Raw genomic sequence first — 14426 nt, 5'->3', positions numbered from 1 at the left:
TGGGTTAGCGTAGTCTGTAACCTGAAGCGTATGTAACCTGAGGTACCACTGTATCAGCATAGAAAAGCTGACGTAGTGTCAACAAGAGTTATCTTAGCATATCAGAAGCAGTAGCAAAGAAGATTTTAGAACAACTAAAAACATTAAGACATGTACTAAGAAATGTAAATGTTACAGAGACTGTGCCCTGGATATAATACTAACTGTATAAGAATCTTAAGCATGTTGTGGCACAGGTTGGTCTATTTTTGGAGGCATTTGCATCTGGATAAAAAGAAATTGGCTCTCTTTTCTGAGACAACACTTGTGTATACTAGATTTGATCCAGTGTTAATAGCAAAATCCCTATTGCCAAGATACTATTATACACTTGTTCTCATAGTAGACCATGAACCTTAATTTACGAGAGCAAAATCCCCAATAACAATCAGGTGTCGGACATCAGAGAACATTATGCTGCTGAAAAGAAAAGGGCTTTGCGGAAATAATAGACGGTGCTCATGGAAAACAATATAAAAGAAAACCCCAGCATATGCAGGCGTAAGATATAGGGACATAAAGCTATAAAGGCCGTATCATCATATATGAGCCAAAATCATAAAATATATAAATATGAGCAGCTGGAGCTAGAAAAGCAAATCTGGGAATTGGAGAGGGGGGGGGAAGATTTAACTTAACCAGCAACTTATTGCTCCAAGAGGGTAAAATTGTGAAAGCACTGCCAGAGGCCCCAATTTCAGTCCAGGAGTGTGGAGCAGTTTGCTGTTCTCTTCATTTGATAAAGGTTCTATGGATAGAGCAAAAGAATCTTGGAGATTATTTGCTCATCTTAATACGAGCAGAATATCCTGGAGGCTGATAATGGAACAATCTAAAAGACAAATGGCTCAACCCTAACACTTGACCCTTAAGAAAGGACATACAAACAGCTACACCAGATCACCATTGCCCAGGGTTGTGGGTATATGTGGTATTGCACACCAGGGCTTTACAAAAGCAGTTCTTCTGGATAATGCATTGTGAGTGGGTGCATAGAGTTGGGAAGAGAGAGATAAAGGAAATTAAAAGAAACCATGCTTGAGTTCTGTGTCTTAAAAGCTTGAAGATGACTGCTCTGGTGTGCCCACCAAGTTCCTTGTCCCCTGTACTAAAAAGAATGGAGAAGATACTTGCATATACAGTATTACTGTAGGTACATTTTTTTAAAAGGTAAAGGACCTCTGACAGTTAAGTCCAGTCACAAATGACTGTGGGGTTGAGGTGCTTATCTCACTCACAGGCCAAGGGAGCTGGCGTTTGTCCACAGACAGTTTTTCCGGGTCATGTGACCAGCATGACTAAGCCGCTTCTGGCACAACAGAACACCGAAACCAGAGCAGCGCATGGAAATGCCATTTACCTTCCTGCCGGAGCGGTACCCATTTATCTACTTGCACTTTCTGTGTGCTTTCGAACTGCTAGGTTGGCAGGAGCTGGGACCAAGCAACAGAAGCTCACCCCGTGGCAGGGATTCAAACTGCTGACCTTCTGATCGGCAAGCCCAAGAGGCTCAGTGGTTTAGACCACAGCGCCACCCAAGTCCCTTGTAGGTACATTAAATATCCACAAAACTCTAAATCAGGGCTGGTGAACATGAAATGGAAATCCAATGGTCTTCTTTTCATAAGAGAGTAACATGACAATGAGGAAACCATTCATAAACAGGGAGAGAAGGATCTACAGAAGGCTTCATATTGAGGATACTAAAGGATTCAACCTAAAATAACTTGGGATAGACCTGCATGAGTTACTACAATTCTGTGAAGGGGTCAAAATGACCCCAACACAGTTCCACTGCAAAATATGTATACCCAACTGAAGCTTACTGAAAAAGTCAACTCAGGTCGGAGCGAAAAACTGAAGAACGTCATGGCTCTGCAAATCAGTCTGGTGAAGCCATTTCATGAGGAAAATGTATATCTTAATAGAATGCAATATAGCTGTAAACAGCTGTATAAAATATAGACTATTAGGTAAAAGGCAAGGGAAGTAGCAAGACCCATACCAAACATATATGACCGATTTCTTCTTGCTTCCATTATTAAATTGTTGTAACCCAGTCTGGGGCCTTCAGGTGAAGGACAGCTAAGAAATCAAGTAAATAATAAGAATAATAAATAGCCACATTAATATTCCTCCCTTCATTTAAGGAGTTTGCAGCAGTGTACGCAGGTGGCGCTGTGGGTTAAAGCCTCAGCGCCTAGGACTTGCCGATCGAAAGGTCGGCGGTTCGAATCCCTGCGGCGGGGTGCGCTCCCGCTGCTCGGTCCCAGCGCCTGCCAACCTAGCAGTTCGAAAGCACCTCCGGGTGCAAGTAGATAAATAGGGACCGCTTACCAGCGGGAAGGTAAACGGCGTTTCCGTGTGCGGCTCTGGCTCTGGCTCTGGCTCTGGCCAGAGCAGCGATGTCACGCTGGCCACGTGACCCGGAAGTGTCTCCAGACAGCGCTGGCCCCTGGCCTCTTAAGTGAGATGGGCGCACAACCCCAGAGTCTGTCAAGACTGGCCCGTACGGGCAGGGGTACCTTTACCTTTACCTTTTACAAGGAATTTTTCCAGCTCATCCTCTCAACAACCTTGGACATGGGTTGTTGTTTTTGCATGCCACTCACTGAACCCAACTTTAAGTCCATTTTTGTTCACCTGAAAGAACAAATAAAGCTATACTAAATCTAAATTATCTTTTTTTAAAATAAATAAATAATATTTATTACTTTTAAACCTTACAAACAAGAAGAAAAAGAAAAGGAGGGGAAAAAGGAAGAAAAAACAAAAGAAAGAAAAAAACAATACAATACAATATATAAACAATACACCACACAACATTAACGCATTAAACTAAACAAAACAGAACAAAAACAATTTAAAAACATACATCATACCATTTCAATGCCTTATCTTTCATTCCCTTGTTTCATCGACTTCCTCTCACCTCCCTTTTTGTATTCCACTTCTATTAATTGTTTCAGCAAATCCTTTCCATCTTTCACTATTTTCTGTCATATAAATATCTTAACTTATTTTAACCTTATTTTCCATTAATACTATAATACTTATTTATGCTTAACTCCTTATAACACTTCTACTAAGGCCATATAATTTCATTCCAACATTTTTCTAACACTCATTAATTTTACCATATTTCTATAAATAAACTTTAAACTTTTTCCAATCTTCTTCCACGGTCTCTTCTCCCTGGTCTCGGATTCTGCCAGACATTTCCGTCAATTCCGTATAGTCCATCAACCTGGTGCTCTTCTGTCTGAGGCTCTTAATTCTTTTCCAGGTCCCTTCTGCAAGTCTTCTTCGCATTTATACATACACTTTACCTTGTCTTCTGCTGCTCTTGTTCTTAATTTCCTTTCTTTGATGCTGAAGAGTAGGTCTCGAGGGAGCTCCAACCTAACAATGTTTTTATTCCTTCTCGACATGTCATCCACATCTCCGTGGTTAAAACTAAAATCCAAAAAATATTTCAGGATGTGTTTCAAAGTCCCTCCAAATCTGCAGGTCCCCACAACTCCAATTTCCTCCTGACCCAGGTCCAGATCCCAAAGGTCAGTAAATCCCTGCATGAGGTGATCTATCCAACTTTCCTTCTCCAGTCCAAGCAGGGTTCCAATCTGACCCTCCGAATTCAATCACAGAGGGCAACAACTTGTAAGTTGCCTCTGTAAGGCTGCGGATCTCTCCCTCTCCACTTGTATTACTTTAGGTTCAACAACCACAACTTTCTCCCTCGCTTTCTCCACCATTTGGCATGTCAAAGTAGATTCCTGTATCGGTTCCTGAATAGTTTCTGTGTAGATGTTCGCCTTTTGTCCCAAATTAGTCGCTTTTTGTCCCAAAATATCAATTTTAATATTCATCACGTCCATCTTTTTATGGAGCTGTTCCAATGACTCACTTATCTTGCATAGTGCAATCACTAAGGCTTCTTCTGTCGACATTCTCAAGCAATCCAAGGTCAATCTCACGGTTTTCTCTTGCAGCTGGAGATTCCACCAGCCCAACTCTTGTAACAATTTCAAAGGCTCCCTCTAGAGGGAAACAATTTCTGTTTGTATCAATCCTTTTAAGCACAGTTCAAGCAGTAAAATTAGTTTCAATTTTCAGCTACTTTTACTCCTTTTTAAACGCAGAAGGAAACAATGAAAACAATGTATTTCTCTTATTTAACTAACTGTCACAGTCAATGAACTTTCCCAAAAACGTCAGTCTTACTAGCAGTCCATTTCCAGGTTCAGAGCGGTGGTGATCCAACTTTCTTCACTCTCTCCTGCAGGCCTACGCAACCCAAAAATTTCCCCCTCTTCTCCTGCCTCCAAGGAGGGTTTAATGATTTTAGCTGTTGGAAGTTTAATCCTTTACATAGGACTTTCCAAGACTTTAGCTTGCAAATTCTTTGCTTCAATCTATTTACAAAAGGGGAAGGCGGACTTCCTGTTTGAAACCTCCCCGTTTTGGTGCCAAATTAAGACGTTTAAAAATCCAATTTTCCGTTCTACTCACGGGTAGTTGTTTAGAATCAAATTGTCCACAGGAAAAAGTCAGCGCTCTCCGGCAACAGCAATGCGGCTTCACTCCGTGAAAGAAGCAGTTAATTCGAAGCACCGGGCCGCTCACCCCACATCGCTCCGGATACCCGAAACCGGGTCTCCCCGCGAGTAGGGGAGGTGCAAAAGGTGCCAGCCGAATCCCAGGTTCACAGGCTTCTCCCGCCTGTGATTTTTAGTGGGTCTCCGCCTTCGCCGTGGCGGCCAGACCCTAAATTCCACGGAGCAAGTTCCTCCCAATTGCCGGGGGCGCTAACCCGGAAGTCCTAAATCTAAATTATCACTGCTGAATTTGTGCATGTTGATTTTAGATTTCAAATATATTAACCTCTAACAACAGATTTGACGGGATGCATGTTTTTCAGGTCAGTGTGTCCTTTCAGATGAGTACACTTTTTTGTGTGGTATTGAGCTCCACACATCATATTTGGGTTTTCCTTTTTAATTCATCTCCAAAAGCCACATTCAGGCTAGAAAATCAGTTGGTAAAATGGTTCCCACCTTCTGTATAATTTGGCAATATGTAAGAGAACATTGTAGACCTTCAGAGGCCCCAAAGAGGGAAGAAGCAAAGAATGCTCCTGAATATGCTGGAGCTTGTGGCTTATTCAAGACAATATATAAAAAAATACTATGCTGTATAGCTGCTGGATATCACTGAAGTGGCTGGTGTTTGCAAATTGGGTCCTCCCTTAAAGAGGGCACATATTGCGGTGAGATCTGGATAACCGACACCCTGTGTTGTGGATGGGTTCTATTGGTCAGCCACAACACCCAATTGGTAGGTCCCTCAAAGCTGGGTACAATCCGGCCAATGGGACAAAGTCCAAATGGTTTGAGGAACTTATTTATGCCCATGCATGTGACCCAGAGCTTCCTCTTTCGGCGTGTACATTTGGAACACCCGCCCACCTCTCCCTACTTTTAGGGCTTTGCACTTGACCTTGCTATGCCGTCGTCTGTCATCTGTCGTTGGGACAGGGGCACAGCAGGAATTTTCCCCATTTGGCTAATTGGCTGTTGCCATTTGGGTTTTGTCTTCTGCATAGCAAATCGTCACAACTTGTAAGATTGCGGATAGGCTCTGGTTCAGGTGATAGGGATGGGAGAATGCTCTCGCCATCCCTATGTGAAGGGTATTCCGTTAAAGGAATCAAGGGACTCGATGGTTTGGTCAACCCCTGAGAGGGGCTTGTGCCCATGCCTGAGTCCAGGTGGACATTTGGGAGGCGGAGTTAGGCCGTTCCCGGCTTTCCGCTTATCCAGGTGTTCACCCTTGGCTGACCTATGCTGGTGCCCTGGGTCAGCGCTACCTGCATGGCAGGGAGCTAGTCGAACCAGAGCCTATGCAACCAGTCACTTTCTGTAATCAATAAAGTTGTGGCCTAAATTCTGCCAAAAACCAAAACCAAAAATTTGAGTCATGTGTGAATTTATTTAAGGGGGAGGTTTCTGAGTCTGAACACGCAAATGCTGGAGCTTGTGGCTTATTCAAGACAATATATAAAAAATATTATGCTGTATAACTGCTGGATATCACTGAAGTGGCTGGTGTTTACAAAGAATTAAAAGCTCTCTTTTTGAGCCAGACTGGGGAAAATCAAATTCCCATCAGCCCCAGCAAGTATGGCCAATGACAAGGGAAGATGGGAATTTTAGGTCACAACACAAGCAGAGCACCATGACTTATGCCTTAACAAATCCGGTTAATATTTAAGGAGCCACAAAACTCTTTGTCGGTTTTGCTGCAAGAGACTAACAAGCCGACTAACAAGCCGACAGTCATAAAACTATCGAACAAGTGTCACCATTTAATCTGTTTTTAAAAAGCCAAATATTAACATTTATATCTGATAGCACAGTGAGATCTCAGTTATAGCCAGCCAGAGACTCATATCAATATGACTGCAATTCAGAAATTACTGCCTCTGGATTGAGATGACTTCCAGCAGGGTAATGGCTTAGTTTGCTACAGCAACAGATTTATTGTGCCCGGCCTGCATCTGATGAAGTGGGTTCTAGTCTATGAACGCTTAAGCAACAATAAATCTGGTAATATTTAAGATGCCACTAGACTATTTGTTGTTTGAACTCAAGGCTACAGAGATTGGTGGAACAAAGACTGAACCAAATGTGCATTAGTAAAACCTGTGTATAATTTATATGAAATAAGCTTCATGATTCAACGAACTGCATATGAAACACTACTGGATGAATTATGAAATATTATCTCAGCTAAGTGGATAAAAGGGTTTGTCAAAATTGCTAAAGGACTGGAATGAGCTCTTTCCTTGACAGTGTCTGAACCTGAATCTTGTGTTGCATTAAGTATAATGCAATGATAAAAAGCTGTACACCAGTAAGATTAAATCAAATAAACAAGGAATATTCAGTGTTAAGTTGGAGGGGATGCCAGGAAACTGGGACTTATGTTCACATGTTGGGGGGTTGTAAATATGAACATTTTTTGGAGGAAAGGGTGTTTAAGCAGATAACAGAAATCACTGGGTTAAAGCTAACTGAAAGCCAATTTACGATAGGGTGGAAGGTTTGCTCACAAATTTATTGACAGCTGCACAAATTATTATAGCTAGGAAGTGGAAGGGGCAAGCAGAATATAAAGTGGAAGAATGGTATAAAGGGTTGTGGGATATAGCCATTAATGATAAATTAACATGTGCTATTAAGGTAAGATGGGGAACATGCAGGAGAAATGATTTGGAGGAGATAATTGTACTGTTAAAACAGAAAGGGGTCAAACCATTGCAAGAGGTGTTGAAATTTGGGGAGGTTGGATAGTTACAGTGGAATGGTCTTGGGGTGGGGTGCCCATTTCTTATTTTATTTATGATTATTACTTTGTTTAAATAAATATTTTTAAAAAATAAACATGATGTAAGGAGCAGAGCAAGAAAAGTAGGACAGGGGCTGCCAACCACTTAACTGGCCACAAGTGCAGGCAACAAATGCTCATCTCAGAGATTGCCTTCCACATGTAGTCTATTTGCATGGAGGTAAGGAGGGCCATGGATGCGGGTGGCGCTGTGGTCTAAACCACAGAGCCTAGGGCATGCTGATCAGAAGGTCGGCGGTTCAAATCCCCACGATGGGGTCAGCCCCCGTTGCTCGGTCCCTGCTCCTGCCAACCTAGCAGTTCAAAAGCACATCAAAGTGCAAGTAGATAAATAGGTACCGCTCTGGCAGGAAGGTAAACGGCATTTCCGTGCGCTGCTCTGGTTTAGTCATGCTGGCCACATGACCTGGAAGCTGTTCACTGGCTCCCTCGGCCTGTAAAGCGAGATGAGCGGCGCAACCCCAGAGTTGTCTGCGACTGGACCTATAGGTCAGGGGTCCCTTTACCTTTACCTTTAAGGAGGGCCACACCAACAGCCCACCAGCTCTGATCTGACACATGTGCACTGAGTAGTACACCTTCAAAGAGGTAAATGCACGCATACACACTTATGCTTGCAAAGACATTCCGTGTGAACTGGTCCCCTGTGCAATTGCTCCAATTGTGTACAAAGGCCTATGTGTATACTGAGACCCTTTGAAGTTGCTCCACTCAACATGGTAGCAGGGCATGTGCCATCAGGCACACACCCCTCTCCAAACATAATACAGTGGGAGTGACAGATCAGAGCATGCTCTCAGGGAAGATGCACCCTGTTAACTCAATTGCAGCCACCATATTGAAATCTCCCTGGTGACGAAGTCATGGGCCCTTCAAAGCTTTGCAGGTCGCCATCAGCTAGACATAGACCTGTCATTCCCATGCATCTTTCATGTCTATAGCATGGCAGGGTCTAAGTCAGTGGTGGCCAAACGCGGCCCTCCAGCTGTTTGGGGACTACAATTCCCATCATCCCTGACCACTGGTCCTGTTAGCTAGGGATGATGGGAGTTGTAGTCCCAAAACAGCTGGAGGGCTAAGTTTGGCCATCACTGGTGCACCAAGGCAAACAACTTCAGGCTTCTGATTTAAATAAGGCTTCAGCTAAGCAAACAAAGACAATCGCAAGTCACATTAACAACCACATCAACAGAAGTGTCGTAACGGATCCTAGACTTGAACAGTATCACCAATAAATCTTAAGTATTTTTACTGGCAATCTATGGAGGGCTATCAGCATGCGAATCTCTTCATAAAGTGGCAGAGATTCCTCAGATGAGCAAAGTCAGAGGCAAAAGCATGTTTTAAAAAAATCAGTCATTTGTATGTTCTGCACCAAGAGGGGAACGGGGTTGACATTGACAGAGAGACAGCATTTAAATTCGTCAAATTTAGCAGGTAGATATGATTGGCGATACTTAGCACATCCTTGAGTTCATGGAAACAACTTTAAAAGGCATATCTCCCTTCCTGGGTTTCTATGGTCAGCTGGCGACCATAAGATTGACTCCTATCTGTATTTTTAAAGGATCAGGGCTAAGCAGTAACTTTCAACTGCATTAACCTCTAATGCTAACTCTTGACAGCATACATCTTTTTTTCCATGTGAGGATGCCGGTCCAAGTCTGAAAGCTACTAATTCTTATATATGCAGAAGCTCGGGATATATTTTCTCTTGAGCTCTACACATATTTATAGATCCAGAAAATCAGGTGCAGCTTGAAGTCAAGAGTGTGCTAGAGAAAAACAAACATCGCAGCAGCACCAAAACCGGTTAGGATTCGGTACAAAAAGGAAGTGAGCTCAGGATATTCAGCTTTGGCCTCTTAAACGTCAGAACCCAAAGGAAAAAATATTTTATCGTGTATATTTTATCCAGCATATAATAATTATACCTGCCCCTGCCCCAGGATTTCAACTAACGTTTCTTCCCAAATAAGTATTTAAGTTTCTAGTCTGTGCATTTAACTTAACTTGGAAGCAAGTTCCTCTGCAAATTGTAAGGAAACGACAGTCTGTCAGAACTCAAACATTAGATATCACTGCCTTTGCCAAAAACCTCTGCGACAAGCACAACTTCAAGATATCAAAGAACGAGCAAAACCTTCCCTGAACTTAATCCAGACATTAATTATATGAAGAAGGGAATCTCAAAGTTTACCAGGATAGACAAGGGTCCTTAGATGATAGTGAAGTCCAATTTGTCCTGGTTTCTGCCGCTTCTGCAGGGATACAATAGGACGGTCCTTGCTAGTCTGGTGCCTCTATATTTGTGTTTTTCCACAGATCCCTGCATTGAAAAGCCAAGGTACAGGAACTTGCGCTCCTGGCCTGCCTTCCCAAACCCCATTGAATTAAAAAGCCTTCCATGAAAGGCCAAAAGGGGCTTTTTGCCAAATGCTGGCGTTCTGAGACGACAGCTACGATGGATGATTCTTTGCTTGCCCTCTCAGCAAAAGGAAGAGGAGAACAACAAGTCATCTAAGTTTTAGTGATGTGGGCAGTGGGGTGGGAGGAAGGAACGGGAGAGGGAATTGAAGCCGATTCTAAAACAGGAACTCCTCTCTGCTTTGATTCCAAAGCAAGACACTGATGTCCCTTTAAAACAGCTTGACCTGTTGGCCCATGCACAAAGGGGAAGGATTAAACTCCACTAAGGAAGTAATGCAAACTTATCTCCCCCCCAAAAAAAACCCTTCTTTTTTTCTCTTTTGGTTGCCATGGATATAGTGCTGAGTGATACAAAACCCTCCAATTTGCATTGCAAAGCAACAGCGAGCAGTAGAGGACACACAACTTGGTATTCTGAATGCAGACAGGCTGTGGAACTTCCATTTTGAGAGCTGGCAACTACCAGTATGAAGAGTGGCGCTTGAGAAGGACTTACCTGTCTCACAATTTCGAGTCCTTGTATCCTATAAATGGCACTCCTAATTTTGATTAGAATAAAACAAGTACAGTCTCTACAGGTGTGTCTGTCTGTCATCTATCTATTTGCAACTCCTCTCTCTACAAAGCAGAAACTGGCTAGAGAATTCAAGAAGGGGTCATCTGGCCCCTTCTCGATCCTTTCTGAAGCCAAGTTTCAGCTGAGGGCCTTGAGTGTAGGCACATGCAAAATCTTCAGAGGAATAGTTTTGCCAATCTTTTTTGGCCTCATCCCAATGGATTTCTACAGAAAAGACATGATTCCAATCAAGATTTGGACAGCACCGTGTGGGGTTTATACTCCTCTCAGGATCACAGTGCATTTTGGGTCTTGTAGTCTTAAACTTGCACAATCATTCACGTGAGGGTGGATTTCACAGGAGATCATGGTGCACCATAGAATTTGTAAACAACCTTACAGTCTCCAGTCCTGCAATTGTAAAGAATAGCAAAGGAAAATGCAGGGGACTGAAGAAGATGACATGCAGCAGTGAATTGGGAAATTAATGCATTCCTTTGAAACCGGCCTTTACATTTTTATGTACCCACCCCCGGGGTTGCTTCTGCAATAAAGAGTAGGCCATAAACATTTCAAATAAATAAAATGGGGGCTGGGTGTGAAAATCTTCTTGTGGGAAAAGCTGACATTAGGTGTGGACTGTTAAGTATAGTAATTTAATTCACTGCAATTGTAAATGCTTGTATCCATTACTATGTGTTGAAATATGATTGGTTGGTAATTCAATTCTAGAGCATTCTCTAGTAGTTCTCATGTGATTGGCTAACATTGGTCACATGGGAGGTATCTAGTGAAGTAGAGACTCCATTTTATGTGAAGCAAGATGACTGTGTTTTAGAATCCACTGTGAACACTGCTATGTTGAATAGAGTGTTGGAGTGCCTCTTCTCGTCTTGAAAGAAAGAGCAAAGCTGCAGGAGAAGAAGGTAAAAGTAGAAATCTCTCACAGGAGCTGTGATTGAGATACGAAGGCTGAAAGTGCTGAACATTGGAAAGGGAGGAAAATACAGTTGTTTGGAAGTTAAAAGAAGAGACTGTAAGCCCATGCTTGGATGAGCATGTGACTGTAAATATTATGTTTCTGCAAGTAAAGTTTTGAAATGTTAAAGTCTGGACATGAGTTTAATTTCCAAAGAAGGGTGTCAGTCATATACGATTTTAGCTTCTTAGCTGCGATTTCACTACTCTGACTTCAACTTGAACAGCAGAGCCAAAGGGGTTAAAATAAAATGACAATAAAGTGATCAAGGGAACACAAGCTGTTTCTTTGTTGCTATGGTGCTGAAAACATGGTAAAACAAATCAGAGGTATTGGAGAAGAGGAAGGATGCCAGAGTCCTAGAAAGAAGCATATATTACTGTGATACCATAATATGATAAAGACCTAATGGAACCTAAAGATTATAGACCAATATCATTATTAAATAACGATTACAAGCTTTTTACGTTGATATTGGCAAATAGATTGAAAATGACTCTAAGAAATTTGATACATGAAGACCAGGTGGGTTTTCTTCCTGGGAGACAAATGAAAGAAAATGTTAGGAACGTCATAAATGTTTTGTGTTCATAATGAAAAGCAGGTGGCGATAATATTTGTGGATGCCGAAAAGGCCTTTGATAACGTCTCGTGGCTATCTATGTTAAAGTTACTGGAAAAGCTGAGATTTGGTGAAACCTTTCTAAAGGGCATAAAATCAATTTATAAAGATTAAACATCCAATATTATAGTAAATAATATTTCAGAAAAATCTAAGATGCACAAAGGGATGAGGTAGGGCTGTCCATTGTCTCCGCTGTTATTTTCCACCAGTACTTTTAATATTAATATAAATATCAAGAAAAACAATAGAATACAAGGAATAAAAGTGGGACAGCATAACTATAAATTAAAAGCATTCACGGATGACTTAATATTAACTTTTAGAACAGCCAAGAGAGAGCATACTGGAAGTGATAGAAAAGATAGATTTGGAAAACTGGCTTATTTCAGATTAAATAAAGGAAAAACCAAGATGATGGTTAAAAATATGGACAACCAAGCAAAACAAGGATCTAGAAACTATGTGTGGGTGGAAAGTAGAGGGAAAAAATTAAATATCTGGGGATCTGGTTAACAACAAACAGCTATAATATTTGCCAAGATAATTACATAAAGGTTTGAAAAGAGATAAAGAGAAATATGGAAAAGAATGAAATTATTGTTACTGGGCAGGATTTCGGCTATTAAAATGAATGCCCTTTCAAAAATGTTATTCTTATTTCAAAATAACCCAATAATTAACAACACTCGATGCTACAAAGCATGGCAGAAAAATATATCAAGGTTTATCTGGCATTTATTCTGGAAGCCCAGAATAAAACACAAAGTCATGATTGGTGTATTAAAAAAGAAGAGGCTTCACTCTACCAGACTTCCAAATCTACTTTGAGGTATCATGTTTGTGGTGGATAGAATATTGGATATTGTTGGAAAATATCAGTGTTAAATTTGGAAGGAAATGATATACAATTTGGGTGCCATGCCTGCCTATGGTATGGGAAGGCAAAAATTTATAAAATCTTTACAAACCATGTGATCAGAAAAAATATATACAGAGTATGGGAAAAGTACAAAAAACTATTAGAATAGAAAACACCAATGTGGATATCCCTGACTGAAGCCATTGCAAGGAAAGAACAAATATGGATAAACAATTGTTAACATATAAAGAAATTCTAGATCTTACAGGACAGGAACTAAAGTTGAAAAATCCTGAGGAATTAAAAATATATATTAATGGATTGGTTACAGATACATCAGATTAACAAACTAACATAGATAAAAAAATTGGATTTGCAGAACAAAAATCCCAATTTACAAGGGATTTATTAGATACAAAAGTAAAAGTATTCTCAAAAATGTACAAACTGCTGCTAGAGCGGGAAACAAAAGAGGAATTGTGAAATCAAGTATGATTAAGTAGGCTCAGGATGTGGGTCATAATATTAATTATAAGCTATGGGAGAATTTATGGACAGTAAATATGAATTTTACAGTGTGTTATGCATTAAAAGAAAATATGATGAAAATGACCCACAGATGGTACTTAACACCTGCCAAACTAGCGAAAATGTTTAAAAAAGAAAAAGGCAAATGTTGGAAAAGAGGGATTTTTTCCCCACATGTTGTGGTCCAGTAAGGTAATCAGGGAATTCTGGGAAGCAATTTACAATGAATTAAAAAGGATATTAAAAAAAAAACCTCCCAAAAAAGTCTGAGACATTCCTCTTGGGAATGGTAACAACAGAAGTCCCTAAAAACAAAAGAAATTATTATTATATGCCACCACTGTGGCCAGAATCTTATTGGTACAAAGGTGAGAAACAAATACGGTACCCACCAAGGAAGAGTGACCATATTAAAATGCTTGGGGATGCTGAATTGGCAGGTATAATGAATAGGATAAGAGAAAAGGGTGATAAAGTATATAAGGAGGATTGGAAAATGTTTATTGGATATTTTGAGATCCAATATAAATAAGTAATTAACCTAGCAGGTCTTGAGTAAATCCAGCAGAACAGGAGCTAATAGAGGAAGAAATATGAAGAAAATATTGAAATACGTGATTTAGTAGAAAAGTAAAGAAACAAGGAAAAAGTTGGAAGGGGAGTCATTTGGGATTTAGCTGTATGTTGTGATTGGTATGAAAGTTGTATAATTGGTGGGTGGAGGGAAGGGGGTGTGGGACGTGTGTTCTTTGTTTTTGTATTAAAAATGCAAATAAAAATTTAAATTTAAAAAAAGGTAAAAGACAATAAAGCAATCAAGGGAACACAAGCTCTTTCTTTGTTACTATGGTTCTGAAAACGTGGTAAAACAAATCTGGGATGAGCAGAGTGACAGAACAGGGGCAGGGAGACCTTTTATTCATTCAAAAAAAATATTTGTCTACCACTGTGTTTCATGAAACATAGATCGAAGCTGTTTACAGCAATCAAAATGTAAAAT

The 14426-nt window shown here is 40.7% G+C and overlaps 1 protein-coding gene and 1 long non-coding RNA gene across 3 annotated transcripts in view; both read right to left on the bottom strand.

Annotated features, from left to right (window-relative positions):
• Nucleotides 1–14426, bottom strand: part of LOC307199701 — a 401509-nt gene that overhangs the window by 277084 nt on the left and 109999 nt on the right. Inside the window, exon 2 of the long non-coding RNA XR_013832141.1 lies at nucleotides 1305–1399. This is a non-coding gene — a long non-coding RNA (uncharacterized lncRNA). The remainder of the gene's footprint in view (nucleotides 1–1304; nucleotides 1400–14426) is intronic.
• ITPRID1 (ITPR interacting domain containing 1) overlaps nucleotides 1–14426 on the bottom strand; it is a 78172-nt gene that overhangs the window by 59905 nt on the left and 3841 nt on the right. The window contains exon 1 of one of the 2 annotated variants that reach the window (XM_079947523.1): nucleotides 9650–10027. The exons of the other annotated variant lie outside the window; for it this stretch is intronic. The gene's annotated coding sequence lies outside the window, so the exon portion shown is untranslated. Of the gene's footprint in view, nucleotides 1–9649; nucleotides 10028–14426 lie in introns of those variants that run through there. 2 annotated transcript variants of the gene reach the window in all.

The sequence above is a fragment of the Podarcis cretensis genome (genome assembly GCF_951804945.1).
Source record: "Podarcis cretensis genome assembly, chromosome: 12".
Lineage (NCBI taxonomy): Eukaryota > Metazoa > Chordata > Lepidosauria > Squamata > Lacertidae > Podarcis > Podarcis cretensis.
This window is presented reverse-complemented; position numbering and strand designations above follow the sequence as displayed.